We start from the raw sequence: 27,503 nt of genomic DNA, 5'->3' as shown, positions 1-27,503 counted from the left end.
GTGCTTTTGACAGAGCTTCTCCACAAGCAATTCTCCATGAATTAACTCTATTGGGAGTTAAGGGAAAGCTACTGTTATGGATAAAGGACTATTTATCTACAAGGAAAGTTAAAGTATGGTACCAAGGTACCTTTAGTGCTTTCGGTAAACTAGAGTTAGGTACCCCACAAGGGGGGGTACTGTCCCCTACACTATTTAACATACTTATGCACTCTATCTGCAAACTGAACAATGAGTTAGGAGACCTATGTAATATCATATCATATGCGGATGATATCCTCATCCAAGTCTTTGATAGGGGGGAATATGTACTCAGGAGATTCAGCAAAAAGTGTGCTTCTCTTGGCCTCATAATCAACCCTATCAAAACCAAACATATATCCAGAACTCGTCAACTGCCCTATATACCAAGCTTAGGTGGACAAGTTATTGCAAGGACTTACTCCTACAGGTATCTTGGTGTTCTGGTGATTGCTCCACACCTCATGTCACGCAATTCTCGTTTCACCCAGGAAATTATTCACGATATCAAAGAACGTTGCTTGGAACGTTTAAGACCATTACAATTTATATGTAACAGATACGTTGGTGCCTCCCTCAGAGTCCTGAGGTTGATGTATATTACCTTGGTTCGGTCCGTGATTGACTATGCGAGCCCGGTTCTTAGTCTGTTACCTCCAAATGCCCTCAAACCCCTTGAAGTTCTGCAGAACAAGGCTATGAGAATTATACTCGGTTGCCCAATGACTGCCAAAGTTCTGGTCATGAGGAAAGAATTAGATCTCCCCACAATCCACAGTCGTGTTACCCAAATTAATACCGTTCTTGGTACTAGAATCTTGCAGCTCCTACCCAAACCACAGATCTCCCAAGCTCTGGCAAATGAGATCAGTCACAGAGTCAGGTTTGCTCGGCCTCGATATTCCAATCTAATGCACTCCAACTTAGAATGGAAAGCCAAAACTGCCCAGACCATCCTCAGCTTCAATGTCTGGAGCATTGATGCTCTTAATATCTCAGAAACCAAACTATCTGCACCATGGCATAGAACTCATGTATATGTCCATATTGACAAACTGCCAGGACCTAAATCCATGATTTTGACATCAGAACTGAAGTCTCATTACCTAAAGTATATAGAAGATATCCTCCATCCTCTTGATGGTGAACCCCCACTTGCAATCTACTGTGATGCCTCCACTGATTCTCATGGAGCAGCTGGGATTGGAGTCTTAATTCCCGACATTTCTTATAGAGAAAGTGTGCGGATTTCAGACTGGGCAAGCACAACTGATGCTGAATCATTAGCCATATACCATGCCATAAAGGAAGGTAGTGAACAGGGGCGCCACCTGGCTGTCTTTTCTGACAGTCAGGGTGCCCTCTATAGACTCACTGCATTTAACCCAGAAAACATGGTATCTAAAAACATCCTACATCAAATTTCCAGACTCTCAGAGCAGGGTATACAAGTGTCATTGCACTGGATACCGTCTCATATAGGAATACCATCATGTGAAAAAGTTGACCAGTTAGCCAAATTCGCACTTTCCTATGAAGAACCACACTATGCTATACCATTATCTCTTACTCAGATGAAAAGACGTATTAATAGCTCTTTAAGAGATTATGAGGATCAGGTATGGGCTACAGAAAAGATGAAAAAGAATGGACATGGCACTATCTGGCATTATGAAAGTATTGCCGGGACATCATACATGGACAAGCCCTATGAAATTTATAAAGGTCTGTCACGGAGGCAACAAGTTATACTAACCAGGCTACGCATAGGCTATCACTATACTATACAATATGTGCAGGATGCAGTTTTGGATGCAAAACCAGTCACATATCACCACTGTAAATTGTGCAAAAAAGCTAAATCACATAGTCTCAATCACTACTTGCTTTGCTGTATGGAAACTGCATCCTATCGATCGAACAGCACTGTACAAAGAACATCACTTGTAGATTATATTAATCTTATAATAGACACTGGTCTTGTCTTTGACATGATCAGTGACATAAAAGGTTTTTTACCGACTAGGTAAAACATGTAAATATGTTAACCAGTATAATGCAGCCCCTCAGGTATGTAAGATTTGTGCTTGACTAAGCCCATAACGCAATAGAAGCTTAGCCAGTTTGGATAGATGCTTGACATCTTACCCTGGCTTTTTGCAGGGCATGTAAATTGTTCTGCAAATAAACTGTATCAAATCAAAATCAATCTCTTTCTTTCTTTCTTTCTTTCTTTCTTTCTTTCTTTCTTTCTTTCTTTCTTTCTTTCTTTCTTTCTTTCTCTCTCTCTCTCTCTCTCTCTCTCTCTCTCTCTCTCTCTCTCTCTCTCTCTCTCTCTCTCTCTCTCTCTCTCTCTCTCTCTCTCTCTCTTTTCTCTCTCTCTCTTTTCTTTCTCTCTCTCTTTCTTTTTCTCTCTCTTTCTCTCTCTCTCTCTCTCTCTCTCTCTCTCTCTCTCTCTCTCTCTCTCTCTCTCTCTCTCTCTCTCTCTCTCTCTCTCTCTCTCTCTCTCTCTCTCTCGCTCGCTTGCTCGCTCGCTCTTTCGCTCTTTCTCTGTCTCTCCTTCGTTCTCTCTCTCCCCCACCTCCTCCCCCTCCCTCTCCCTCTCCTGCTCCTCCTCCTCCTCCTCCCTCTCAATCCTCCCCCTCCTTCCCCCCCCCCCCCCCCTCTCTCTCTCTCTCTCCGTCCCTCCCTCTCTCCCTCCTCTCAACCACTCGCTCCCCTCCCCTCCCCTTTCTCTCGTGTCTGTCACATCACACGTGTTAGCACTTCCCGCCTCTCCGTTCATGCGACTTGGAAGACAAGCGCGCTTCCCGACACGTGCTTTCTCGAGTCTCGTGGCGGCGGTTGTGCGTTTCTCGCTGTTTTTTTTTTCTTTTTCAGAGGTGTTTTTTTTTTCAGGGGGTAATTAGTTTGTTTACTTGTCTTCGTTTATTTTTTACGATTGTTATTTTATTTGTTTGTTTATTTATTTATTTATTTTTTATTTTTAAATCAAGGAACGGCATTGATGATGTTGCTACGGAATTGAAGGGCGGGGGAAGGGGTGGGGGAGAGGGGATGATTCTCTATCCGTCTCTCTATCTCTCTCTTTTTCTTTGTCTTTGTGTGCTTTCTTCCTTTGATCTTTCTGTTTTTCGTTCTTGCATACCCCCTCTCCCTCTTCCCCTCCATCCCTCCCCCTCTTCCTATCCCACTTCGTGACTTTTCCTCTCCCTCGATCCCCCTCGTTCTCTCGCCTTTCTCTCTCTATCCTTCCTCTCTCTCTCCTTTCTCTCTCCTCTCTCTCTCTCCTCTCTCTCTCTCCTCTCTTTCTCTCTCTCTCCCTCTCTCTCTCTCCCTCTCTCTCTCTCTCTCTCTCTCTCTCTCTCTCTCTCTCTCTCTCTCTCTCTCTCTCTCTCTCTCTCTCTCTCTCTCTCTCTCTCTCCCTCACTCTCTCTCTCTCCCTCTCTCTCTCTCTCTCTCTCTCTCTCTCTCTCTCTCTCTCTCTCTCTCTTAATGACGGTGGTGTTCCCTCGCCATGTTCTCCTATATTTATATCCTCGTTCAGTTATTTAAGTATTTATTTGTTGATTGGCGATCCATTGTTCTGTTTTGATTATTCATTCATTCATTCATTTATTCATTTTGTGATATTAGTGTTTGATTATTTCATCATTTTTTTGGTTATTCATTTACTTATTCATCTTGTCTTTTTTGTGTGTGTGTTGACTTCGCCTTTGTTTATTTGCTCAATTATTTAATTTTTCGTGCTCTTTATTCGTCTGTTTGTTCGTTGACACATTCAGTAATTGATTTTTAGAATTGATATTTAGCTCATTGGTTTAGTCTTTTTACCTTCTAATCGTCCCTTTACTTTGAATCACCGTCTACGGATGAAGGGATGGGCATGGTGGAAAGTTTGGCTACGGGGTAGGGGGTTGGTGGGTAGGAGGGGGGTCAGGGGGTCCGGCAGGTTTTCATGTGATAGGACGACGATCGTGTGTGGTGTGCATGAGCATCGCATGATAGTGGTGGTGTCATTTTTTGGGGGTTGTAGTTTCTCTCTCTCTCTCTCTCCTCCTCCTCCTCCTCCTCCTCCTCCTCCTCCTCCTCCTCCTCCTCCTCCTCCTCCTCCTCCTCCTCCTCCTCCTCTCCTCCCTACCCTCCCCTTCCCTTCCCTTCCCCCTTTACTTCCCATTTTTTTTGTTTTTCTTTTTTCTGTTTCCTTTCCTTTGTCATCTTCCTTCCACTTACCCTCATCCTTATTAATATATTTCGGCTGTTTATTTCAATTGTTTGTATTGCAACGTAGTGTTAGAATGATTGAGGTTAGGAGGGGGAGGGGAGGGGGGAATGGGGTTGGGACACGTGACACAGCGTGGCTTTGCTATAGTAATTCCACACGTGCGCTTTCTGCTCATCATGTTGTCCTACTTCCGCGTCGCGTTGCAATGCCCTGCCTACTTTACGCCGACGTTCTGTCCTACTGTGCATTATTTGTTATTATTATTATTTTTATCATTGTCATCGTTATCCCCATCTTCATCTTCATCCCCATCTCCACCTCCATCATCATCTCCATCTTCATCCCCATCTCCATCTTCATCATCATCTCCATCTTCATCCCCATCTCCATCTTCATCCCCATCTCCATCTTCATCCCCATCTTCATCCCCATCTCCATCATCATCATCATCATCATCATCATCATCATCATCATCATCATCATCATCATCATCTACGCCTTGCCTAAACTTAACTGGTATTTCCCTACCCTGCTCTATCCTGTAAGTACCTCACCCGAATTTTTGTTCATCATCCCCTCCTATACAGCTCTATCCTGCCTTACCTTGCCTTACTTTAGCTTACCTTACCTTATCTTAGCTTAGCTTACCTTACCTAATCTTAGCTTACCTTATCTTAGCTTAGCTTACCTTATCGTAGCTTAGTTTACCTTAGCTTACCTTAGCTTACCTTACCTTACTTTACTTTACCGTATCTTACCTTATGTTACCTTACTTTGCCTTACCTTATCTTACCTTACTTTGCCTTACCTTATCTTACCTTACTTTGCCTTACTTTCTCTTACTTTACCCTACCTTTCTCTTACCTTACCTTGCTCTATCTTACCCAACCCTACTACGGCACAATGCTGCCATGTTGCCCTGTGCCATCCTTGACCTTGCCTTGCTGCCTGTGTGCTTGCCCTTTTCCCTCTGCGCTTCCGGGGTAGGAGGAGGGAAGGGAGAGAAGTGATAGGAGGAGGGAAGGGGGGAAAGTGATAGGGAAAGGGGAATGAGGGAAGGGAGAGAAGTGATAGGAGGAGGGAAGGGAGGAAAGTGATAGGAGGAAGGAAGGGGGGGAAATGATAGGGAAAAGGGAATGAGGGAAGGGAGGGAAGTGTTAGGAAGAGGGAAGGGAGGGAAGTGATAGGAGGAGGGAATGGAGCAAGAGAAGTGATAGGAGGAAAGAAAGTCGGGAAGGGGGAGAGGTGATTGGAGGAAAGAAAGTCGGGAAGGGAGAGAAGTGAGGGTAGTGATAGTAGGAGGGAAGGGAGGGAAGTGATAGGAGGAGGGAATGGAGCGAGAGAAGTAATAGGAGGAAAGATAGTCGGGAAGGGAGAGAAGTGAGGGAATGGAGGGAAAGCAGCGGAGGTGGGAAATGGTTGGAAAGGAGAGGAGGAGAGGATGGAAGATAAGGATAGGAGGAGGTGGAGGTAGAGGAATCTTCTCTCACAGTACCATATGTTTGCTTATTTATTTGTTTTGATTACCCATACGTGAATGAAGAAGGTATTAAGGTGGGATTACATTTCGTTATTTTTCGTCGTTTCGTTGCCGTATATTTCGATCGCATGATCTTATCTGGCCGATAAAATTCTACATAATTCAGTACGTGTCTTTCTCTTTTTTTCCTTTGTTTGTGTCATTTGATAACCTTCGGCTTGGTATTCTAAAAGGTTGATTAAGATTTGTTTTGATATCAGGTCGACATTTGAATGATTGATCTCTTATGCGGAAGGGATGTATGATGCTGCAGTTATTGTTTGAACTGATGCTCTTTGTGTAGTTGGTGTTGTAGCTGTCTGTTGTCATGCTCGACATTATTATTGCCAACATTGCCATCGTCGTCGTCATCGTCATCATCGTCGTCACCGTTATCATCATCATCATTATTATCTTACATTCATCATTATATCATCATCATTATCATATTATTATTATTATTATTATTATTATTATCATCATCATTATCATCATTATCATCATCATTGTTTTTATTAATACTATTATTGATATTACCATTATCAGTATCACTATCGTTATCGTTATTATTGTGACTACGTTAATGGTAATGACAGTTATTATTGTGGTAGATCATTATTGTTATTGTTCTTATTGCTAACGTTTTATAATTATTGTCATGATTGTGAGCATTTCATTGTCTTGCATTGTCACTATTACCTTCTTTGCCGGTGTTCTTTTTCGCGAAACATTGCGGAACGTGATCTCGCTCATGAAGGAGGAAGATGGGCGCAGTGTTGAAAGGACGTCAGCTGCGCACGCGAGATATCGTTACTATGGAATCTGATCTGGCTGACGTTCGTGTTGACATTCTTCGCCCCTTTTACTCTTCCTTCCTTTCTTCCTCCCTCCCTCCCTCCCTCCCTCCCTCCCTCCCTCCCTCCCTTTCCCTGATAATCTTTCTTTTTTTCCTTTTCTTTCCCTTTGCTCCGTTGCCCTGGCTGACCGACGATCGGTAGCAAGTGTATGTCAGTGTTGATTCGCATTTTTCGTTTAATTATTCGTTTCTTTGTGTGAATTAGATTTTAGACTTTTACCAAGAGTCGCACTTGGGCTTTCGGCCTGCTCGGCGTTCCTTTGGGGGGGGAATGTAATCTCTCTTCTTCTTCTTCTTCTTTTTCTTCTTCTTCTTCCCCCCCCTCTCTCTCTCTCTCTCTCTCTCTCTCTCTCTCTCTCTCTCTCTCTCTCTCTCTCTCTCTCTCTCTCTCTCTCTCTCTCTCTCTCTCTCTCTCTCTGTGTTTTATTACGATTGATTTTCGGTGTACCTTTGATCTTGGCGGAAGGATCGCACTTTCCGGTCCGTAAGAACATGCGTGCGTCTGGAGATTATGATGAACAGACGCCAGAGTGGTAAAACATTTTTTTTCCTCACGCACGCCTGCCCTATCCTGCTCTTTTTTTCTATATTGTGTTCTGTCGGACGATGAAAGGTATACGGAGAGGAAGCGAGGAAGGGGACTGGGGGAACGAAAGGGAAGAGGAAAGGAATGGAATGGAAAGGAAAGGGAGAGAAAGGAAAAGAAAGGTACAGAAAGAGGAGGTTAGGGAAGGAGAGGAGAGGAGTGGAGTAGATAGGAGGGGAGGGGAGGGAGAGGTAAGGTATCCAAACTTTGTAGTTTAATCCCTCTCGGAGTTGCGTTGTTTGGGTCGGGGGGGGGGGGGCACCGACTTTTTCCTCTTTCCTCCTCCTCCTCCTCCTCTACTATTTTTTCTTTCTATCCTCTCTCCTCCTCTCTTCTGCTCTCTTCATTTCCCCTTCTCCAGTATCCCTATCTCCCTTTCTGTTTCTCTTCAACCCTATCACCCTCCACCCCTCTCTTGTCTTCATTCCCGTCTCCCCCCTCTTCCATATTTTCCATTCTCCTTCCCCCTTACGCTTCCTCTTCGATTTCTTCCTTCCTTTCCCTTTTCTTTCCTTTTTTCCCCGTGTTTCCCTCCCCTTTTCTTTTCCTTTCCCTCGTTCCCCTCCCTTTTTGCCCTATCGCCCTATCTTTCTTTTCTTCTCCACTTCCCTCCATCTTTCTCTTCTCCACTTCCCTCCTCTTTCTCTTCCCCTCACTCCTCTCCTTTCTCCACTTCCCTCCTCCCCCCGTTCACCTCCCCTCCCCTTCACCACGCTAATGGATTCGTGGATCGGATTACCTTAAGGGCGATAGAGATGGTGTTTTTGATGAAACTTTGGGAGAGATGGAAGGGAGGGATGGGGGGGAGAGAGAGAGAGGGAGGGAGGGAGGGAGGGAGGGAGATACGAAGTTTAGAAGGAGAAGGAAGTTTAGGAAGGAGAAGAGGGAGAGGGAGAAAAGCAAGGGGGAGGGGCGAAAAGAGATTAAAGAATATGACGAAAAGAGTTGCAAAATTACCGAGAGAAGAAAGAGAGAAAGATGAGAAAGTGATAGAGAAACAAACAAGCAAATAAAAAGGCCATCTTTTCCTTTTTATTCATAAGCATATTTTGTAGTTTTACGCAATCCGAAGATATGCGTTGAAGATGATGCTTCCTGATTCTTCAATAATGACCGAGTGATAAAAGAAAAAAAAAAAGGTGTTGCCAGGTTACAGGAATGAAAGAAGGAGAGGGAGGGAGGGAGGGAGAGGAGTAGGAGGGGGAGGGGAGAGACATTATCGTCTACCCCCTTCCCCCTTCCCCCTTCCCCCTCCCCCTCTTCACCCACGTTAGCGGCGTTTCCGGAAGTTGTAGCGTCCAAGAGTGCGGTCGACGGCGCCTCTTGCGTTTCGTGTCCGGTTCGGCCTGACCTTCGCCGTTACGAGTATGGAAGCCGAGCGCTCTCTCTCTATCGTCTGAGAAAGAGGAATCAGTACTTGAGAGTATAATAGGATTGAGGGATAGTTATATGACATTGGTATATTTACTTATTTTAATTATTGTGGGAGTGGGAGAATGAAAGAGGGAAGGAGGGAGGGGGATGGAAGAGGGGGGAATGCGCCCTTTTCTCTCGTTTGATGATTTACATCGTATACAATTATTATCATTAGATTATTGTAATCCTTCAATATACGGGCCTAGATAATAAATAGGCCCGCGGCGCCCATCAAGTGAGGTTACAGCACGATCCGAGGCCGTGCAACTTTGCATGCGGAGTTGCACATAGGCGGATTACATCGCGCCGGTCTCCCGCGTAGGCGGCTTTTGCGGGACGAGGTAACCCGCCACCCACACTCGGGGTCCTGTGGGTTCCTGCGCTCGTTTCCTGGCTGGCTGGGCCGTGTAGCTGCGTGCTGGAGGGGAGGGGGAAGGGTGGAGGGGGCTGATAGGGCAACTCTCTGTCTGTTTGTTTTGATGTCTGTCTGTGTGTGTTTGTCTGTAGAGTATATTTTATTTCGCCTTCTCTCACGCTTACTATCTCCTCCTCAGTCCTGTCCTCTTATTTTCTCTCACCCCTTGCCAGTTTTTCTCCTCCTGCTCTCTCTCTTCCCCTCCTTTCTTCCCTGCTTCCCCCTCCTCACCTTTTTTCGCACCCTCTCTCTCCCTCACTTTCTCCCTCCCATCCCTTCCTTTTCCTTTTGTAGTCATTCATCTTTCGTCTCTTATCTCCAAAGGTGAGCTTTTTCACGAGGATTCTGCGAATACGGTAAAATATAAATGAAAGAAAGAAAACAAAGTGCGTGTATGCAGGTGTATTATCTTTCCTTTTTTTTTGGGGGGGGGCGGTAGGAGTTTCATTTCCCTCTAATGTATTTTATTATATTTATTTTGCAGTAGATAGGACCCCATTCGTATGAGAGGGGTTGATGAGAATGGCTCCCGGTACTGGGCAAATGCATGTTTATTTTGCAGAAACAAAATAAAAATCGTATTGAACGCGGATTGAACAGGAATTTCAGTGTTCCTGCCGAAGAGGGAGGGAAGTGGAAAACCTTTTTTTCATGTAAGCAAAATGAACAGGGCGAATAAAAACGTTTCCCTTTCACGTTATATCGACATGAAGCGTTCCTGTGTTTGTTGGATGAACTCTCCAGCTGAAACGTTTCCCTGCGTATAACATTTTATTTGTAGAGGGAGCCTTTATCCCAGGTGGAATATTTCTTATATTGAGGGAAAGTTTCCTCCACCTAGGGAGGTTTCCTGTCTAGGTGAAACGTTTTCCGTGTGTGTGATATTACCCACGTAGAACGTTTCACATAATGGGGAAACGTTTCCTCCACGTGGGAGATTTCCTGTCTACGTGAAACGTTTTCCCTGTTTGTGATATTTCCTGTCTAGGGGAGATGCTTACCCACGCGGAACGTTACCTATTTAGATTAAACGTTTTCTTCACGTGGAACTTTTCCTACCTAAGTGAAAAGTTTTCCCCACGTGGAACATTTCCTGTGTAGATTAAACGTTTTCTTCACGTGGATCTTTTCCTACCTAAGTGAAACGTTTCCCCACTTGGAACATTTCCTACTAAAATAAATGTTTTCCCCTGTTTTAGATTAACCATATGCAAATAAAACGTTACTCCACTATAAACCGGGCATTAGCAACGTCTTGATTTTGTTGAAGGAGATTGGTAAAAGGATAGAATGAGTTCCAAGTGCTCTAAGGTCTGGTTCCATCGCCACACGTAGCTTAGCGATAAGGGAAACTGGTTCAGTAATCTCTCTCTCTCTCTCTCTCTCTCTCTCTCTCTCTCTCTCCCTCTCTCTCTCTCCCTCTCTCTCTCTCTCCCTCCCTCTCTCTCTCTCTCTCTCTCTCTCTCTCTCTCTCTCTCTCTCTCTCCTCTCTCTCTCTCTCTCTCCTTCTCCTCTCTCTCTCTCTCTCCTCTCTCTCTCTCTCTCTCTCCTCTCTCTCTCTCTCTCTCTCTCTCTCTCTCTCTCTCTCTCTCCTCTCTCTCTCTCTCTCTCTCCTCTCTCTCTCTCTTTTTTTTTTTTCCCATCTCTCCCCCCTCTTCCCTCTTCCCCCCCCTCTCTCTTCCCTCCCCCCCTCTCCCTCTCTCTCTCTCTCTCTCTCTCTCTCTCTCTCTCTCTCTCTCTCTCTCTCTCTCTCTCTCTCTCTCTCTCTCTCTCTCTCTCTCTCTCTCTCTCTCTCTCTTCTAACTCCCTCCCTCCCTCCCTCTCCCCCTTCCCTATCTCCTTCCATACCTCCACTCTTCTCCCTCCTTCCCTTCCTCCCCCTCTCTCTTCTCTCCTCTCTCCTTTCTCCTTTCTCCTTTCTCTCTTTCCCCTCTGTGTTTGCGTATGTGCGTTATATCTTCTTATCACATCACACCTCGGACAGTGCATAACTCGGGCCCATTTGCAAGGGCGCTAGGACGCTGCAACAGCCCATAAGCAAGCAATCGACTCGTTTGTTTTGAGGAAAGTCTTTTTCTTTGCGTGTGACCGTCTCCTGACTACCGCTTTCCGATAAGGATAATGGTAGGGCTTCGTGGTATTCGACGCCGAGATGTTATTATTACGTGAGGTCGAGCAGTCCTTAGAGGTGAAATAGAGGGGAACGGAGGGATGGGAAGAGATGGGATGGAAGGGAAGGAAAGGGAAGGGAAGGGAAGGGAAGGGAAGGGAAGGGAAGGGAAGGGAAGGGAGGGGAAGGGATGGGATGGGATGGGATGGAGCGAAGGAGGGAGAGTAGATGTGAGGTAGGAAGGAAGAAAATGCAGAGAGAGGAAGTGGAAGCGAGGAGAGTGAGTGAATGAGTGACTAAAACGCCAAATAAGGACTACCTTGCAAGACCGTAACCCACTACGCGGGGGGGGGGGGGGGGGCATAATGGGGGTCCGGGGATGCGAGGGACGGGGTGCATGTAGTTGAGGGTGGCCATGCAGCCTTGACTTTGATGGAGAGTATCCTTGCACTTTTTTTTCAATCCTGAGAGCCGGGGGAGCGGAAGTTGAAAGTGCAGAATCCCTAAGCCCCTCCTCCTCTCCCCTACCCCAAACCCCCCTAACCACTCTCCCCCCTCTCTGACTCCCTTACCTCCTCCCCCTCTCTTACCCCCTGCCCCCTTACTCTCCCTCAGACAGCCTTTTATGGGCCACTAACGCCCGAGTTGAGCCGCTCAATTGTGACCTTGTCTCGGGCGTGCGATATTCTCTCTCAGCCGCCGCTGCCTCCTCGTCGTCTTCTTCCTTTTTTTAATTCGTATTCTTGTTTTATCCTCTCTCTCTCTCTCCCTCTCTTTCTTCTTCTCCTTCTCCCTTTCCCTCTCCCTCTCCATCTCCCCCTCTCTGTTCTCTCTCTTTTCTCTCTCACTTTTCTCTTTCTTTTTTTTTCTTTATCGTTCTTTTTCGCTTTTACTCCCCTTCTTTCTTCCCCAGCCCTTCCTGTTCCCCCCTCCGTCTTCCTAGATATTTAATATGAAGGCGTCTGTTTTATTGCCCCTCGTGTCAAACGCAGCATCTCTTGTGAGAGAGCATCTTAGCGACGGAAAAGCCTCACAAAGGAGCGCGTATGAGACCCGGATTTAGTTTATTTTTCTTTCTTTCTTTTGCTCTTTCTTTGGATTTTTGTTTGTATTTAGTGTTGTCTATTGTTTCATATATATATTTTTTGTTTTTTGTTATCGGTGTTGTTGGTCTATGTCGTTGTTGTTTTTTCATCATGATGATTGACGTTGTATATTGTTATTGCTGTGGTTGATGTTGTTATTCATCAACAAACCAAACCTAGTCTCGTTCGCCCTTTTTATTCGTCATTTCCTCCGTTTCTTGTTTTCTTGTATCGTCCTTTCCCTATCTCCCCTCATCGTCCGTGTCGGCACGCGGGAGCTCTGGGATGCGCAGGACCAGCGGAGGAGCGCGGTCGTCGATCTGCGGTAGTCCGGTGGCAATCCTCTGCGGTGGTTGTATTTCATCGCCGGCTGGAGATAACTGTCGCGCGTTTGTTATGGTTTGGACTGCTTTCTCCTCCCTCCTCTTGTTTTTCTTCTTCCTCCTTTCCCTCCTCCTTCTAATACTACTACTCTTGATTCTTGGTCCTCCTGCTCTTCGTTTTTCATCTACTCTCTCCCTCTCCCTCTCCCTTTTCCCCTCCCCATTCGCTCCCTTCCCCCTCCTATTCCTCCACTGTGTCGCCCTTCCTTCCTTCCTTCCTTCCTTCCTTCCTTCCTTCCTTCCTTCCTTCCTTCCTTCCTTCCTTCCCTCCTTCCGAGCTCTATCGCCGCAGATCCGACCGTTCCTCCCGCGGCTTCGCTATGGTGATGCAAGAGATTGTTTTTGGTCTCTCTTTGAGGGTCGTGGTGGCAGGAGGGTTTCGAGTTTTATTTTATTATTGTTATTGGATGGGGGAGGGGGGGAGGGGGTAGGGGTGTTGTTGTTGTTGTTGATGGCATTGATATTCTTGTGTTTTTTTTTCTGATGTAGACGTTTATAGCTTAAAGAAGATATATCCTTTTGTTATTTCTACTACAGTTGCTACTTTTACTACTGTTTTGGTGTCTTATTTTTTATAGGATGGATATGGCCTTTAGTCCTCCCCTTATAACCTTGTCCATGTCACCGTGTTATTTGACTTGGTACTATTACTACTACGACTATCACTACTACTACTACTACTACTGCAACTACTTCTATTACTACTACTACTACTACTACCGTCACTACCACTGCTACTACTTCTACTATTACAACTACTTTTGTTAGTACTACCACTACTACTATTTTTACTACTACTACCACCACCACCACTACTACTACTACTACTACTACTCCTCCTCCTAAGACTAAGACAATCACAGCTACTTCTGATAATGTTATTACTCCACATCTGCTACACAGTGAATACTATTAATGCTACTGAAACATCACAAATCCATCTACTACTCGTTCGGAATCCTTGTCGTGTCTCAAGGCGTAAATAAAAAATTATATTTCTTTATTGGTCTCTGTACTAGTTGTGTGTGTGTGTGCGTGCGTGCGCTTGCGCCTGTGTCTGTATCTGTGTCTGTGTCTATGTCTTCTTGCCTCCCTCCCTCCCTCCCCATAAGGAGCTTCCAACCACATCCCCTCCTCCAAGCGTATAAAATAATGAATAAGAATTTAGTGTCTTTCCTCCCGCCCGGGAACCGTTTCTCGAATTCCAGAAGCTTGACGAACGCGTGCTGTGAATTTGCATGTTTTCGCAACCGGGTGTTCTTGTAATTCGTCTTTTATGGTTGTTTTTGTTGGTTATTGTTGTTGTTTTTAAGCGTTGTTGGTTTTGTTGTTCTATTTTTTATGTTTGTTTACTATCTTTGGTTATTCGTTGGTTTGGAGTATTTGTTGGGGTTGTACTTAACGAGAATTTGTTTATCAAAGCGTGGAATTTGTTTATCAAAACGTGGAAGAGGGAGAGGTAAAATTGGAGATTAAAAAAAGCGAGGTCACGTAAATGACCTCCGGGTCGGCGAAGAAGGGGGAGTTTTTCTTGATTTTGAAAGGATCCATATAAGGAGTGATGGTAGAGTAAGGGGGGGGGAGTGTGAGGAGGAAGATGAGGAGTAGAAAAAGAAGGATGAAATGGTATCTATTTTTATTCTCTTACTCGCTCGCTCGCTCACTCTCTCTCTCTCCCTTTCTTTTCCTTGCCTCTTTCCCTCTCCTCCCTACTTTCCCGGTCATCCTCTTTCTATCTATCTCTCCCTCTCCCTCCCTCTCGACCCACCCCTCCCCCCCTCTCTCTTCCCATCCCTTAAAAAGGTGTAAGGTATATCCTTATACTTCCGCACCGACCGTCACCCCCCCCCCTTTCTTTCTTCCACCTCCCACCCCCCTCAATTCCCTCTAAGACACACGCGCTTCTCTTTTGTTTGTTCGTATGTTTGTCAGTTTGTCATAGTGGTGGAGGGAATGTTTTATGAAGCAAAAGACGTAAGATTAAAGGTTTTAGGAGAGAGCATTAGCGGTTGTTTGGGGGGGGGGGAAGAGGGCACAGGTTGGGGTCAGGGGATAGGGGGGAAATGTGTTTGTTTGTTTGTTTCTGCAGTGATGGCAGCGTTGATGAGAATATGATGGCCGTGTGTGTATGTATGTATGTATATATGTATGTGTGTGTGTCTGTGTGTGACTATCTCTCGGTTTATATGAGTATTAGGAAGTATATGCGCTCGTCTGTGTGACTGTGTATGTATGCGAGTGACGATTGTTGTTCACCCCCACCCCACCCCAGCTCCCATTGTTGTCTAAAACGTGATGATGAATGTGTGTAGCGATTTGAGGGGGATTGCTTCGTGTTTTATTTTACTCTTTGTTGTGGTTGTTCTTTCCTTTTGTTCTCGTCATTCAATTTGTTTTTGTTCTATGTTTTTTTTCTTTCCCCCCGACTTATTCCCGTACTTTCTTTTTATTTATCTTTGAGTATTGTTCCTACGTTTTATGTGTAACATAAGTTCGACCACAGCAAAGCTTTCGTCTTTTGTAACCGCGGGGTAAGGGTTAGAAGAGATGGAATTTTGTGGATTATGTTGCATCATTTATTTCCGGAAAATTGGAATAGGAAAAAGATTCAGAAATCGAAGGGAAACGGGAAGGATGATGATGATAGGAATGATGTAAGCCTGTGTGATTGCTTGTTTGCTTAGGTTTTGAAAAGGGAGCGAGGGAGAGAGGGAGAGGAGGATAGGCCCTAAATCCATCTAAAATGTTTCATCCTCCCCCCTTACCCTCCTTACCCCCCTCACCCTCCTTACCCCCCACCCCCACTTACCCCCTTCAGTGTTTGCGTGGTAATATGTATGAGAAACAGTTACACGCCTCCCTGTGACGTGACGAGGATCATGTTGCAAGGATGAGGGAGATCGCGCGTCAAGGTGTGCCTGCGGTTTCCCTCCCCCTCTCGCGGCGGCACTCGCACCGGAAGAAGGGAGGGAGGGAGGGAGGGGGGAGGGGTCAGCTGGTCCGGGATTAAGGATGGAATCGAAGACCGAAAGAGGTGACAACGGGGGTTTTGGTGCTGGTCTGGTTGGCTGTCATTTCTGTTTCGGTCTCTTGTGTTCTGTTTCTCGTTATCTTTATCTTTCCCTTCCACCTTCACTCTCTCCCTCCCTCCCCATCTCCCCCTCTTCCCCTCCCCTTCCCCATCTCCACCCTCTCTCTTTCTCTCCCTCCCTCCCCCCCCTTCCCCATCCCTCTCCCTCTACCATGATATATGACAGGAAATAGAAAAAGTAGAAAGTGTATTGCAGGATTTATGAGTATGGTGTATGTAGCCAGTCGCCCGTGTTGAATATACAGTGTTGTCATTACTAATCAATAAGTGATTAGTATTCAGCAGAGGAGTAGCTCGTTTGTTTACTGTATTACCTGGTCAGATTCGGAATTATAGTTCATGGAACTCCCTCCCTCCCCCCCTCGCGTCCTCCTTCCTCTTTCAGTTTCCCTTCTCCTCCCCTCCTTCCTTTTCCTTCTTCCCCCTCTGCCTTTCAGTTTATCTCCCCGTTCTCCTTATTTCTCTACCCCCCCTCCCCCTACTCTCTCCCCCTTCTTCCTCCTATCCTCTACCCAACTCCTCTTTCCACCTCCTCCCCTCTCCCACCTCCCCCATCCTCCTCCTCCTGTCTTCCACCTCCCTCACCCTCTTCCTCTTTTCTCCTAACTCCCCCTTCCTCGTCCTCCTCTCTCCCAACAACTCCCTTCCTCCACCTCCTCTCCCCACCCTCCCCCCTCCCATCTCCCTCCCTCTTCCCTCCCTCTTCCCTCCTCCTCCCCTCCCTCCTCCCTCCTCCCTCCTCCCTCCTCCCTCTTCCCTTCTACCACCCTCCCACTTCCCTCTTCCTTCCTATCCCTCAGGGCATCTCTCTCCTTATGCACGAATCACCACCGCTCTGCTCTCCGTGTTCGGTGATGGGTGTCACGGAACCATCAGTCATCGGGGCATCTTTGGGCATGCGTTCGCTCGTGGTGACCCTGAAAACGGAATAGAAGGAGGAGGGGGCGGGGTGGGGGGGATGTGTCGTCTACGGAGGGTGGAAGGGCGAGGGTGTCGTATAGGGAGGATACAAGGGGGTGGGAGGAGGGGGGTGTCTGTCATGTAGGGAAGGAGGAGGGAGGTTAGAGAGATTGGAGGGGGGAGGGGGGGAAGGGGGGAGAAATGGAAGGGGAGGGGGAGGATGGAGATGGTGATTACAGTTGGGGGAGGGAGGGGAGGGAAGGGAAGGGGGGATAAGAGGGAGATAGTGATACGATGATAAGGAAGGAATAGGTGATAGGGAGAGGGAGGGAGGAGGTGGGAAGTGGAAGGAGGAAGTGCGTGGGTGGTAGGTTGGGGGGGGAGGGGGGTTAGCCACTGTCATTCTTCTCCTCATCCTAATCCTGGTCCCATGCCGCGTCATCCTCCCCCCTCCTCCTCCCCCACACTTCATGGCATTGGTTGGTGGTTAGCGAGGGGGTGTGGAGGAGAAGGAGGGGGGGGGGAGGATAGGAAGTGTCATTATTTTACACTTCCTTTGGTACATTTCATTGCGTAGGTGGATGAGAGAGGAAAGAGATTGGAGGGGGAAGGGATAGGGGGAGAAGGAGATAATGATGAAGATGAAGAAGAAGAAGAAGAAAATAAAAAGAATGTAAGAAGTGAAGAGGATAGAGGTGAACAAGGAGGGGGGACGATTGGGAGAAAGGAAGTAAAGAAAAATATATATACAAGAAGTATGTAAATGGAGGAAATAGATTAAAAAAAAAAAGATAAATAAAAATAAAAGAAAAGGGAAAAAATGAGTTCGAAAGCAAAGGTAATCATATACATAGAAGGAAATGGAAGAGGAAGTGAGGGCGTAAGAAAGAGAGAGAGAAAAAAAGAAAAAGGAACACCACAATAACGCAAGTATTCTAGCGTTCCCTAAAGATCTTAGACCCCTCTAAATTCTCTTCCTCTCTTCCCTCCTCCTCTCCCTCCTTCCCTCTCTCTCTTTCTTCTCCATTCTCTTCCTTCCTATCCTGCTCCTCTTTCCATTCCCCCTGTCACCTCCTTTTCTCCCTCCCTTTCTTCCTGCCCTACCGTATTCCTTACCCCTTCCTCCTCTCCCCTCTCCTCTCATCGTTGCCCTCCCCTACTTTCCCTCCCCTCCTCTCTCCTTTCCTCCCCACCCCTGTCTTTGTTTGTCTAATCTAAGCGTCGCATGTAATATGTCTGTGGTTGCTTGCTTGCTTGCTTGGATTTGAACGTCGGGATGTGAGGTATAGGGTAGGGGGGGAGGCGGTTAGGCGTGGCATTATTTGTTTGCTAAGCTCTTTAAATATTAGCCCGAGTTGCTTGCTTGGCCTTGTTTGTGTTATTTGATATTCGACACGTGTGGGTTATGGGTTTGATATTTAAACTTGGTTGTGGCGATTGGCCTATTTCTCTCTCTCTCTCGACCTCCTATTCGTTTCAAACGAGTCTCTGTGTTGTGAAATATATATGTAATAATATTTCACAGAACAGTCCACTGGCCCCGTCCTCGCCAATGGCTGTGGTCGGCATCCAACTTATTTTAGGGAGATGTATTTTAACCTTTATTACTTTTGCTTACAATTACATATTTCTTTCTATTCTACTATTTATAACAGTTTCCTCTATATCTAAATCCTTAAGACTAGTGTACATTGCCGGTTTGTTCCTTGTTCCTCGTAGACAGAGCAGTGAAGACCGTAGTAGTGAGAAGGCCAATCGACACCTCATCCATGCAACGACGGCGCTCTTCTGTTGCTGCCTTTTCTCTGCAAGCTGTTGTGCAAGGGATGAGTAGAATATCGTCGCTCTCGGTGACATTCCCCCAGAAGTCGTGAATACAAGTGGTGTGAAAGTACCTTGCTCGACTTCTCGGACGCGTTCGCCATACTCCCTCATTTTGTTGTTCTCATGCTTGGTGTGAGCAGAGAGATCGGTTGCTCGTGGCCATAGGGTTGAAGATTCGTATGTCGAAGAAGGCCCGTTGCCCTCGTACCCAGAAACTGTTGGCACTGATGTCTAATCTGGCGTCGTCTGCAGTGTTGGTGGATTGGAGTGAGAAGTTGCGCCCTTCTGTGGGGATGAGGGGAGGTTCGATCCTCACGTCGCGGCACACCTCGCCAAGCATTTGTGCAGTCACGTCCCTCACCTCGTCGTGGCGCATGCAAACGAAGCCTCCCGTCTTGCACGTCATGGCATGGTTGGGGTCGAAAGCCGAACCGCATGTGCAGTGCTGGTGAAGGTCCTCTATTGGCCAACCATATCTCAGGGCAAGTGCGTCCACAAACTCCTGTTTGTTTAAACTAAACCCTTTGACTTTGATGGGGAGACTGGTCAACCAGTTAGAGGCGCCGGTTTCGCGTCCATACTCATTCTTCTTTTCATATCCTCAGTAATTATAGAGGTTAGTTCTTGAAGTTCTCTCTGCTTTGTTTCTCTATTTTTGTAATTTCCATTTTGATTGTTTTTTGTTGTGTTGTATCAGGCTGTGTATATGTTTCTTGCGTTATTATGTCTTGAGTTAGGCTGGCTGAGAGCTTGACAGAGTTTTGGTACTCCATGTCCGCTATTTTACACGGGTTTGTTATGCCGAGTCCCCCAAGCCTTGGCGGACAAAAAGTCGAGTATGGCTCTCTCGTTGGCAGTGGGATTTCTTCCACCTGATAGTGCTGGGATCAGGTGCTTTACAATTGCTTCCTCAAGTGGTGAAAGTAAAGGCTCGATGTTAGGTATAGTTCGCATTAAGAAGTTCCACTTGTGTTTGATACCGAAGGTGAAGGCGGTATATGCCGAGTGCGGTTCCTTCTTTGCGATTTCTGCCAGCTCTATCACTTCCCTTCTCCATTCATCCACTTGCCTTATTATGTATTCTTCCCTGGCTGCTGTTGTGCCAAGAACTGCCCCAAGGTGTTTTTCACCGCCGGCCTTTATGATCACGTTTGTTTCTCGGAAGGCTTCTCTGGCTTGTCCGAGATATTCCGGTTTTACAATTAAAACCGATTTGGCGGCGTTCGGAAAATATCCTTGTGGAGGGCCATGTGTCTCAATGAGATTCCACCACTTCCTTATGTTCTCAATTTTCCCTGCTCCGGTCAGGTCGTCGGCATAAGCAACTTGCTTTATATTTGTTGTTGTGTGGTCAATTATTGTTTGTAGCCTGAGGAGACCGATGGCGTACATCGCCATGGCAATTGGGTCACCTTGTGTTGTGCCCTCGGCTGAAGCTATCATCTCATAGGTATTTGTTCTATTGTCGAACATGTGGAGCTCTGCTGGGTTGTTGTAGGTGTTCTTAGTGTATTGTGCGAGGCTTGGGCATTTGACCTCTATATTGTGGATTGTTGCCTTCCGGTTGATGTTGTTGAAGGCATTTGTAGCATCCACCATGAGTACGGCCTGACAATCCGGCTCTTCATAGATGTTTCTCATGGCGTGGATTGCTGCCTCACACCCTGCCTGTTGACCTGCACACACCTGTAAATTTCCCACGGCTTGTCTAACGTCGTCTCCGACAACGTTCATGATTGCCTTGCCGATGATTCGTCGCAAGACTTCTCCAATGCCAATGGGGCGGCATCCGGGCTTCTTGTCGAGGGCAATTAAACGACAAGCTGTGAAGGCATCCAGGTCGTTGCAGTTTTCTGTTGCAAGTTTTCTAGCAAGAGATGCAATGGCTTTGCAAAGGTCATTTGCAGCTGTCCCAAACTTGCTGCTGCTCAGGATGGTTTTCCATGCCTTTGCGTCGAGTCCAGAAGGTCCAGCTGCACCATGTGTGTGCAATGCATGTGTTCTTATCTTTTCGCCGGTAATTCGCTCAAAGATCTCCGGAGGTGGGGGATTATACTCTCCACGAAACATCGTTCCCGCCGCCGCTTCCTTTGCAGGCGGGTGCTTTTCATTGAGCAAGCGACGGGTGTTTTCATTTAAGGGTAATGTCCCAGTTGTGTCATTTGATGTTAGGACCCTTACTGCCTTTGTCACTTTGCCTTGTTTCATTAGACTCTCTCTCTCTCTCTCTCTCTCTCTCTCTCTCTCTCTCTCTCTCTCTCTCTCTCTCTCTCTCTCTCTCTCTCTCTCTCTCTCTCTCCCTCCCTCTCATCTCTCTCTCTCTCTCTCTCTCTCTCTCTCTCTCTCTCTCTCTCTCTCTCTCTCTCTCTCTCTCTCTCTCTCTCTCTCTCTCTCTCTCTCTCCTCTCTCCTCTCTCTTCTCTCCTCTCTCTCTCTCTCTCTCTCTCTCTCTCTCTCTCTCTCTCTCTCTCTCTCTCTCTCTCTCTCTCTCTCTCTCTCTCTCTCTCTCTCTCTCTCTCTCTCCACATAAAGAAAAAAAAACATCCCTAACGTGAAATTCAGCCTCCTCCCTCTCCCAGTCTCTCCCCCAATACCAATTAATCGCCTCCACAAGTGTATTTAATTCCCACGGTCACTATGCCCAAGGCGACCCACCTCCTCCTTCCCCTCCCCTCCCTTCCCCCCTTCCCGTCCCCTCCCGTCCCCTCCCCCGAATGCAATCCCTCGGTCGACTTGACTTCTTCTTCCGTAAGTGGCCCTATAAGGCAACGGTTTCGATGGGCGCCGCCTCCTTCTCCCTCTCCTTCTTTCTCCGCCGAGTCCTTCGCGCCCTCACTCGCTCACTCGCTGGCTCGGTTCGCTCCGTCCCGCCCACGCCCCCGCACGCTCGTGAAGGACGCGTCGAAGAGGGGCGGGGGTAAGGGTGGGGGAGGATTGGGAGCGAGAGAGTGAGTGTGTGTTTGTGTTAGTCAGCTTGTCTCAGCCCATAAGGAGAGCGTGTGATTTTGTTTCCGTGTTAATGACCTTTTTAATGTTCTTCCTTTTTCTTTCTTGTTGTTTTTCTTTTTAATTTTCTTTTTCTTATTCTTATGTTTATTTTTCTATTCTCCGTCTTATTGTCATTGTCCTCCTCCTACTCTTACGTCTCCTCGTTCTTTTTATTTTGATAATTATCTTCCTCCTCCTCCTCCATCTTCTTCCTCATCTTCCCCGTCTACCTCTTCTCCCTCTTACTCGTTCTCTTATTCTTTCTACGCTGCTTCTCCTCCTCTCCTCTTCATCTCCCTCTTCTTCCTCCCCTTCTCTCCCCTCCCTCCTCCTTCCTCCTTCCTCCTTCCTCCTTCCTCCTTCCTCCTCTTCTTCCCCTCCCTCCTCCTCTTCTCCCCCCATCCTTCTCTAATCCCCCATCCCTCCTCCTCTTCTCCCTCCTCCCTCCTCCTCTTCTCCCTCCTTCTCTTCCTAATAGGTCGCGTTGAAAGCATAAAGGGTTTGCTTACCTTGGGATTTGATATTTAACTTGTGATAAGAGAGGAGGGGGATTTTTTTTTTATCTCGACCCTTATACGCTTTATGCTTTTATTGGAAGTGTTTTTTTTATTGATTTTATGGTTTCTTAAATTATATGTTTTGTTATTGTTTGATTATTATTTTTTTTCTTCTACTATTATTACTAGTGTTATTATCAGTTACAACAGCAGCAGCATGTTGTGTTACTATTGATACCTTTATTAGCAATGTGATTATTATTTCTTTTAATTCATTAACGAGGCAGTCTGCCTCGTTTTGACAACTTGAGAATTAACATGAGAGAAAGAAAGAAAGAGCGAGCGAGAGCGCGCGTGTGTGTGTTTGTGTGTGTGTATGTGTATATGTGAGCGTGCATGTGCATGTCTGAGAAAAAGAAAAAGAGAGGGAGGATGAGAGGGAAGGAGGGAGCTCTAAAGTTCTAATGCGATCCTCTTCTTTCGTCGAGAAAATGCGTCTTAACTTCCGGCAGAAGTGAGAAAGAGGAAGGAACTTGTTGAAGGGGAAGGTTCAGTGGCCAGGGTGGAGGGTGGAGGGAGAGGAGAGAGAGTGATGTAAGGAGGGGGTGGAGGAGAGTGGGTGGGTGGGAGAAGAAGGGAGGAGAGAGATAATAGAGAGGGGGAGGGTTCAGGTGGATGGGTGGGAAGGGGTAGGGGGGTAAGGGTGAAGGAAGTTGCTGGCCGAATTCGGGGGTTCAAGACATTAATTTCTGTCTTGAGGAAGCGTTTTGATGAAGCTCTGAAGACTCGACACGAAGTGAGGGGGAGGAGAGGTAGGAGGAAGAAGAAGAGAGGAGGGAGAAGGGGGTGGAGGTGGAAGGGGAAAAGGATAGGGAGGGGAAGGGGGAGATGGAAGGGATGTAGAGGTAGGAGGGAGAGGGAACTAGGAGGAGGAAGGAGGGGAAGGGGAAGGGTGGAGGGGGAATGGAAAGGGAGGTGGAGGTAGAAGGAAGAAGGTGAGGGAGTTAATGGGGATGGTTGGGGGGGGGGGAGAGAGCAGAGAGGTGATGCTGAAAGGGATCACTCATCGCAGTGTGCTTGCTTGCATACTTCCGTTTTTTTTCGTCTTGGATATACGTGTTCTCGTTCCTAATCCCAACCCTGTCGTTTGTTTATATATATATATATATATATATATATAATATATATATATATATATAAAATATATATATATATATATATATATATATATATATATATATGTGTGTGTATGTGTATGTGTATGTGTATGTGTGTGTGTATCAATGTCGAGCGAACGTGTTTATTGATTTGATTGGTTTATATGTTTATTCGGTCACTCGTTCATTCCATTCATTACTTAATCCAATACGGGTTTTATTTGTCCATTTGATTTGTTTAGCTCCGTTTTTTGAAAAATGCATTGAAGTCCAGCGCAACGCCGATGTTGCGAAAATAACTAGCATCATATTTAGTAATTGCACCGTATTTGTTGATGGGGGAGGGGGAGGAGGGGGGAGAGGGGAGGATAGTTGCACAGAATCCATCAGGAAGGCAAGAGTTTTGACGTTGATTTTGACATAGCATTTGCAGCGGAGGCTGTGGTTTTCTTGCTGCGAAGTGGAAGGGGGAAGGGGGAGGGGGGAGAGGGACGGGAGGGTGGAGTGTTGAAGGTCAGGCAAATAAAGCTATTTATAACTTGTTCCGGATTGTGAAGTGTGTGTGTGCGCGCGTTACAGTTTGTCCGCGTACGTCTGAGTGTATGTATTTAATGCATGATTGAATGTGTGTGTGTGTGTGTGAGTGTGTGTATGTGTGTGCTTGGAGGAGGGGGTGGAGGGAGGGTCCTTGCATAATGTGCATCCTCCCCCCTCCACCCCCTCATCCCCGTCATTACAAGTCTGTGATGGTGTTTGCATAACGTCTGCGCTGGGAAGTCTGTTGCTTGGTGGGGGAAGTGAGATGGACACAAAGGCAAGGCAGAAGAAAGGAGGGAGGGAGATGGATGGAACAAGTTTAACAGAGGGAGGCAAACAGGTAGACAAAGAAACAGAGTGACAGAGACAGAGACAGACAGAGACAGAGACAGAGACAGAGACAGAGACAGAGACAGAGACAGAGACAGAGACAGAGACAGAGACAGAGACAGAGACAGAGACAGAGACAGGCAGACAGGCAGACAGGCAGACAGGCAGACAGGCAGGCAGGCAGGCAGGCAGGCAGGCAGGCAGACAGGCAGACAGGCAGACAGGCAGGCAGGCAGACAGGCAGACAGGCAGGCAGACAGGCAGACAGGCAGGCAGACAGGCAGACAGGCAGACAGGCAGACAGGCAGGCAGGCAGGCAGGCAGACAGGCAGACAGGCAGGCAGACAGGCAGACAGGCAGGCAGGCAGACAGGCAGACAGACAGGCAGGCAGACAGGCAGACAGGCAGACACACAGACAGGTAGATAGGTAGATAGACAAACAGACTGACCGACTGATTGACCCGACCGACACAGTGAATGGAGAGAAAAAAATAACGTATACAGTATAACTTGCTCGCTTGTGTGGGTGCGTTTTATCTCTGCGTGTCCTCGAGTTTGAGAGTTTAACTTATTCAAAAGGACAGAGAGAGGGAGAGGGAAAGAGAGAAAGAAGATAGGATAGGACAGGATCATCATTAACGGCGTGGTCGTCTTTCCTCTGTCTTTCTTCTAATATTCGAACGAGAACAGGAAGTGATGTAACTTTACTCGGGCATATTAAATTCTCGGGATTTATTGACGGTACCATATGGGGAGGGGGGGGGCACTCGTTCTCTTTATTGGCGTTATTGGTGGTGGCGGGGGCGTTTTTCTGCCTGGGCGGGTGTAATAATTTTTTGTTTAATGACTTTCCAATGCCTTGGATGCTTATCGTTTATGTATTTTTTTCATTTTTTTCCGGGTTGTTGGAGTTTTGATTGTTAATGTTGGTTGCGTTTGTATTATGAATGCCTATCTGTGAGATTTTTTTCTTCTAATACGTGTTATTTCTTTTTCTTTTGACAGGTAAGCTGATGAGACAACTGTTGATAAGAGAATTCTGTGAGTTATAACCTTAATCTTTATATGAAAAAAACTTTATGTACGTATAAATTGTTTTTGATATATATACATTTATCTGTATGTTAATATGCAAAATCACACCCCGGGATTTAAATGTTGCTTTAGAAAGTATGTGTTTATAGATTGTGCATGTTGAAAGACATTATATTCTCAAGGACTTCAGTTGAGAAAGGTAAGGTGTTTGGATCATTTACATGTTAAAGGTATTACTATATATATATGTGTGTGTTAATTTTCAGGATGTTACTCGGTTTTCACTGTCTGGGGATTTAACAGTTTTCAGAAAAATATATACGGTAAAATCTTCAAGCGGAGTGATATCCTGCTGTCGTAAAGGAGCTTTCCAGAAGGGGTGGGGGTGGTAGGGGAGGGAGGAGAAGCATAAGGATCGCATTCCCTACCCCCTCCCCCAAGAAGGTCACGGCGCTGAGGGAACGTGACTTTCGCACCGTGGGATTCGTGGAGGTGTTTGTTCGTTGCATCGGCGCCTCGTGTCCTTTGTGCGAGCTGGTGTTGCTGCTCGCTGCTCTTTCCGCGCTCGTGTTGCGGATGGCGTGCACCGGGAACCACTTTCACTGGCCACGCCCACACCGCCGGCTCTGGGCCAATCAGCGCCCGCCTCACTGCCCGGGTACTCCAGCCGATTCGACTTGTTCTGTATGGCGAGCGCGGGGGTCCTCCCACAGGCGCTCTTGTTTCAAGAAAAGCGTCTTTTTCTCGGCTCTTTGGAAACTTTTTTTTAATCCTATTATGCCTACCTAACGCAGCAGAAGGGAAGATCCTCCATATGTGAGGTAAATAAAGGAATCTGAAGCCGAATCCACCAGGGGGACTCTGGCAACGAGACTTCTGGACGGTAGACAGCCGACCAATGGGCGGCGACGATAGAGGCCGACTGGGAGTTCATGGTGGCTTAGGTGGTGCCTTATCCTCCCCTCCTCCCCCTATCCTCCTTCCTATCCCCTCCTTCTCGCCCCCCACCCCCACCCCATGTCTCTCCCTCCCCATGTCCCCCCCCCCTCCTCTTCCCGATGGTCGCGTTGAGGCATGAGCTGATCCTGTGTGGTTGCCCGCTACCTCATAGTCTGCTGCTAGACGCTGGCGTGAGAGGGTGTGTACAAACGACAGCTCGCTTCCTCCGCCTCTGCCTCCTTCCCGTCGTGTCGTCGTCGTCCGTGTCGTGGAGCGAGACTTGTGGACTTGCAATAAAGTCTCAAGGAGTTTGTGGCGTTGTGTCGTTGCCGCCGCTGTGTGCGAGGCGCGACGGGGTGGATTAGGAAGAGGTTTTGAGAAAATTTGACTGATTTTCATTTTTAAAAGTTAATCTCTACGCTCCTATTTTTTTTTCATTGGTGTGTTATAATGAGAATTAATTGGCCGTTGGAAAATATTTTGACTTTTCCATTTAAAAAAACGAAAAAAAAGATGATTGGAGCGTTTTGTATATGAATATATACATATACATACTTAAGGCATATACATTCATATAAAACAGTTCACAAGGAAACGAACGTGATGACGGAACACAGTGCACGATAAAAAAAACAAAAAAACAAGGGATAACGTCTCATCCGCCATTTACTGTTCTCCAGTGCTTCAGCTCCTCAAGGAGACCCGCTCTTCACAACAGGTAGTGTGCTCGAAGCCGCCCGTTGCAAATTGTCCCAGGTCGTTATTCTTTACTCGCGTTGCCGTTGTATTTTTTTTTTGTGTGTGTGTTTGTTGAAAAAGATTAATTGGCGATAGCGATTTTATGGGTGTTGCTATTGCGTGCATGATTCGTGGTTTTGTGGGGAGCGATTCTTGTTCAATTTTTTTTTTGTTTGTTTGTTTGTTTTGAAGGGGGGGGGGGGTTAATGACTGGTGTTTCATTAGTGTAATTGAGGAAGATTGGATTGTGTGAACCGTTTTTCCTTTATTTTATATATATATTATTATTATTATTAATATTTTTTTTTTTTTAAGAGAGAATATTTGTATTTGTATATGTGTGTGTGTGTGTGTGTGTGTGTGTGTGTGTGTGTGTGTGTGTGTGTGTGTGTGTGTGTGTGTGTGTGTGTGTGAGACAGACACAGAGAGAGTGAGTGAGTGAGTATTAATTTTTTATATAATAGCTTTAACTTCGTAGGTTCATGAAGTTAAGATAGTATATTTACTAGTATTTATACTACATAGATTGCAATCAATTTACTTCATTTTTGTTCATAATTTTTAAAGATTAATTCATAAGAAATGTGTCTTCATATCCCTCTTATTCTTGATTTTGAATCGTAAATGTTGCAGCCATTGTATAGAGTTCGTGTGTCGTGTACGTGACAGTCGATCAGTGTTTATTATATCATTATTGTTGTTGTTATTGCTGTTGTTATTATTTTCTTCATTGTCATTTTTATTAAGAACAGCAACAACAAAAATCTGATCAAGAGTTTACATGAAAAAAAAAAAATAATAATAATCGGTTGTGAGGGCGATATTCTTCTCACTATGCCTGTTACTGTTCC

General features: G+C 46.2%; 1 long non-coding RNA gene and 1 pseudogene across 1 annotated transcript in view; one reads left to right on the top strand and one right to left on the bottom strand.

Annotated features, from left to right (window-relative positions):
• LOC147468641 (uncharacterized) overlaps positions 1 to 25,116 on the top strand; it is a 208,508-nt gene extending 183,392 nt beyond the window's left edge. Inside the window, exon 3 of the long non-coding RNA XR_015192400.1 lies at positions 24,946 to 25,116. This is a non-coding gene — a long non-coding RNA (uncharacterized LOC147468641). The remainder of the gene's footprint in view (positions 1 to 24,945) is intronic.
• On the bottom strand, positions 18,183 to 20,634 carry LOC147468642 (uncharacterized; annotated as a pseudogene).
• Positions 25,117 to 27,503: the final 2,387 nt, after the last annotated feature.

Source organism: Penaeus japonicus, unplaced genomic scaffold (assembly GCF_977035675.1).
Source record: "Penaeus japonicus unplaced genomic scaffold, GWHDUDI00000001_assembly GWHDUDI00000027, whole genome shotgun sequence".
NCBI classification, from domain to species: domain Eukaryota; kingdom Metazoa; phylum Arthropoda; class Malacostraca; order Decapoda; family Penaeidae; genus Penaeus; species Penaeus japonicus.
Note: the sequence above shows the minus strand (reverse complement) of the source record. Positions and strands in the feature narration are given on the sequence as shown.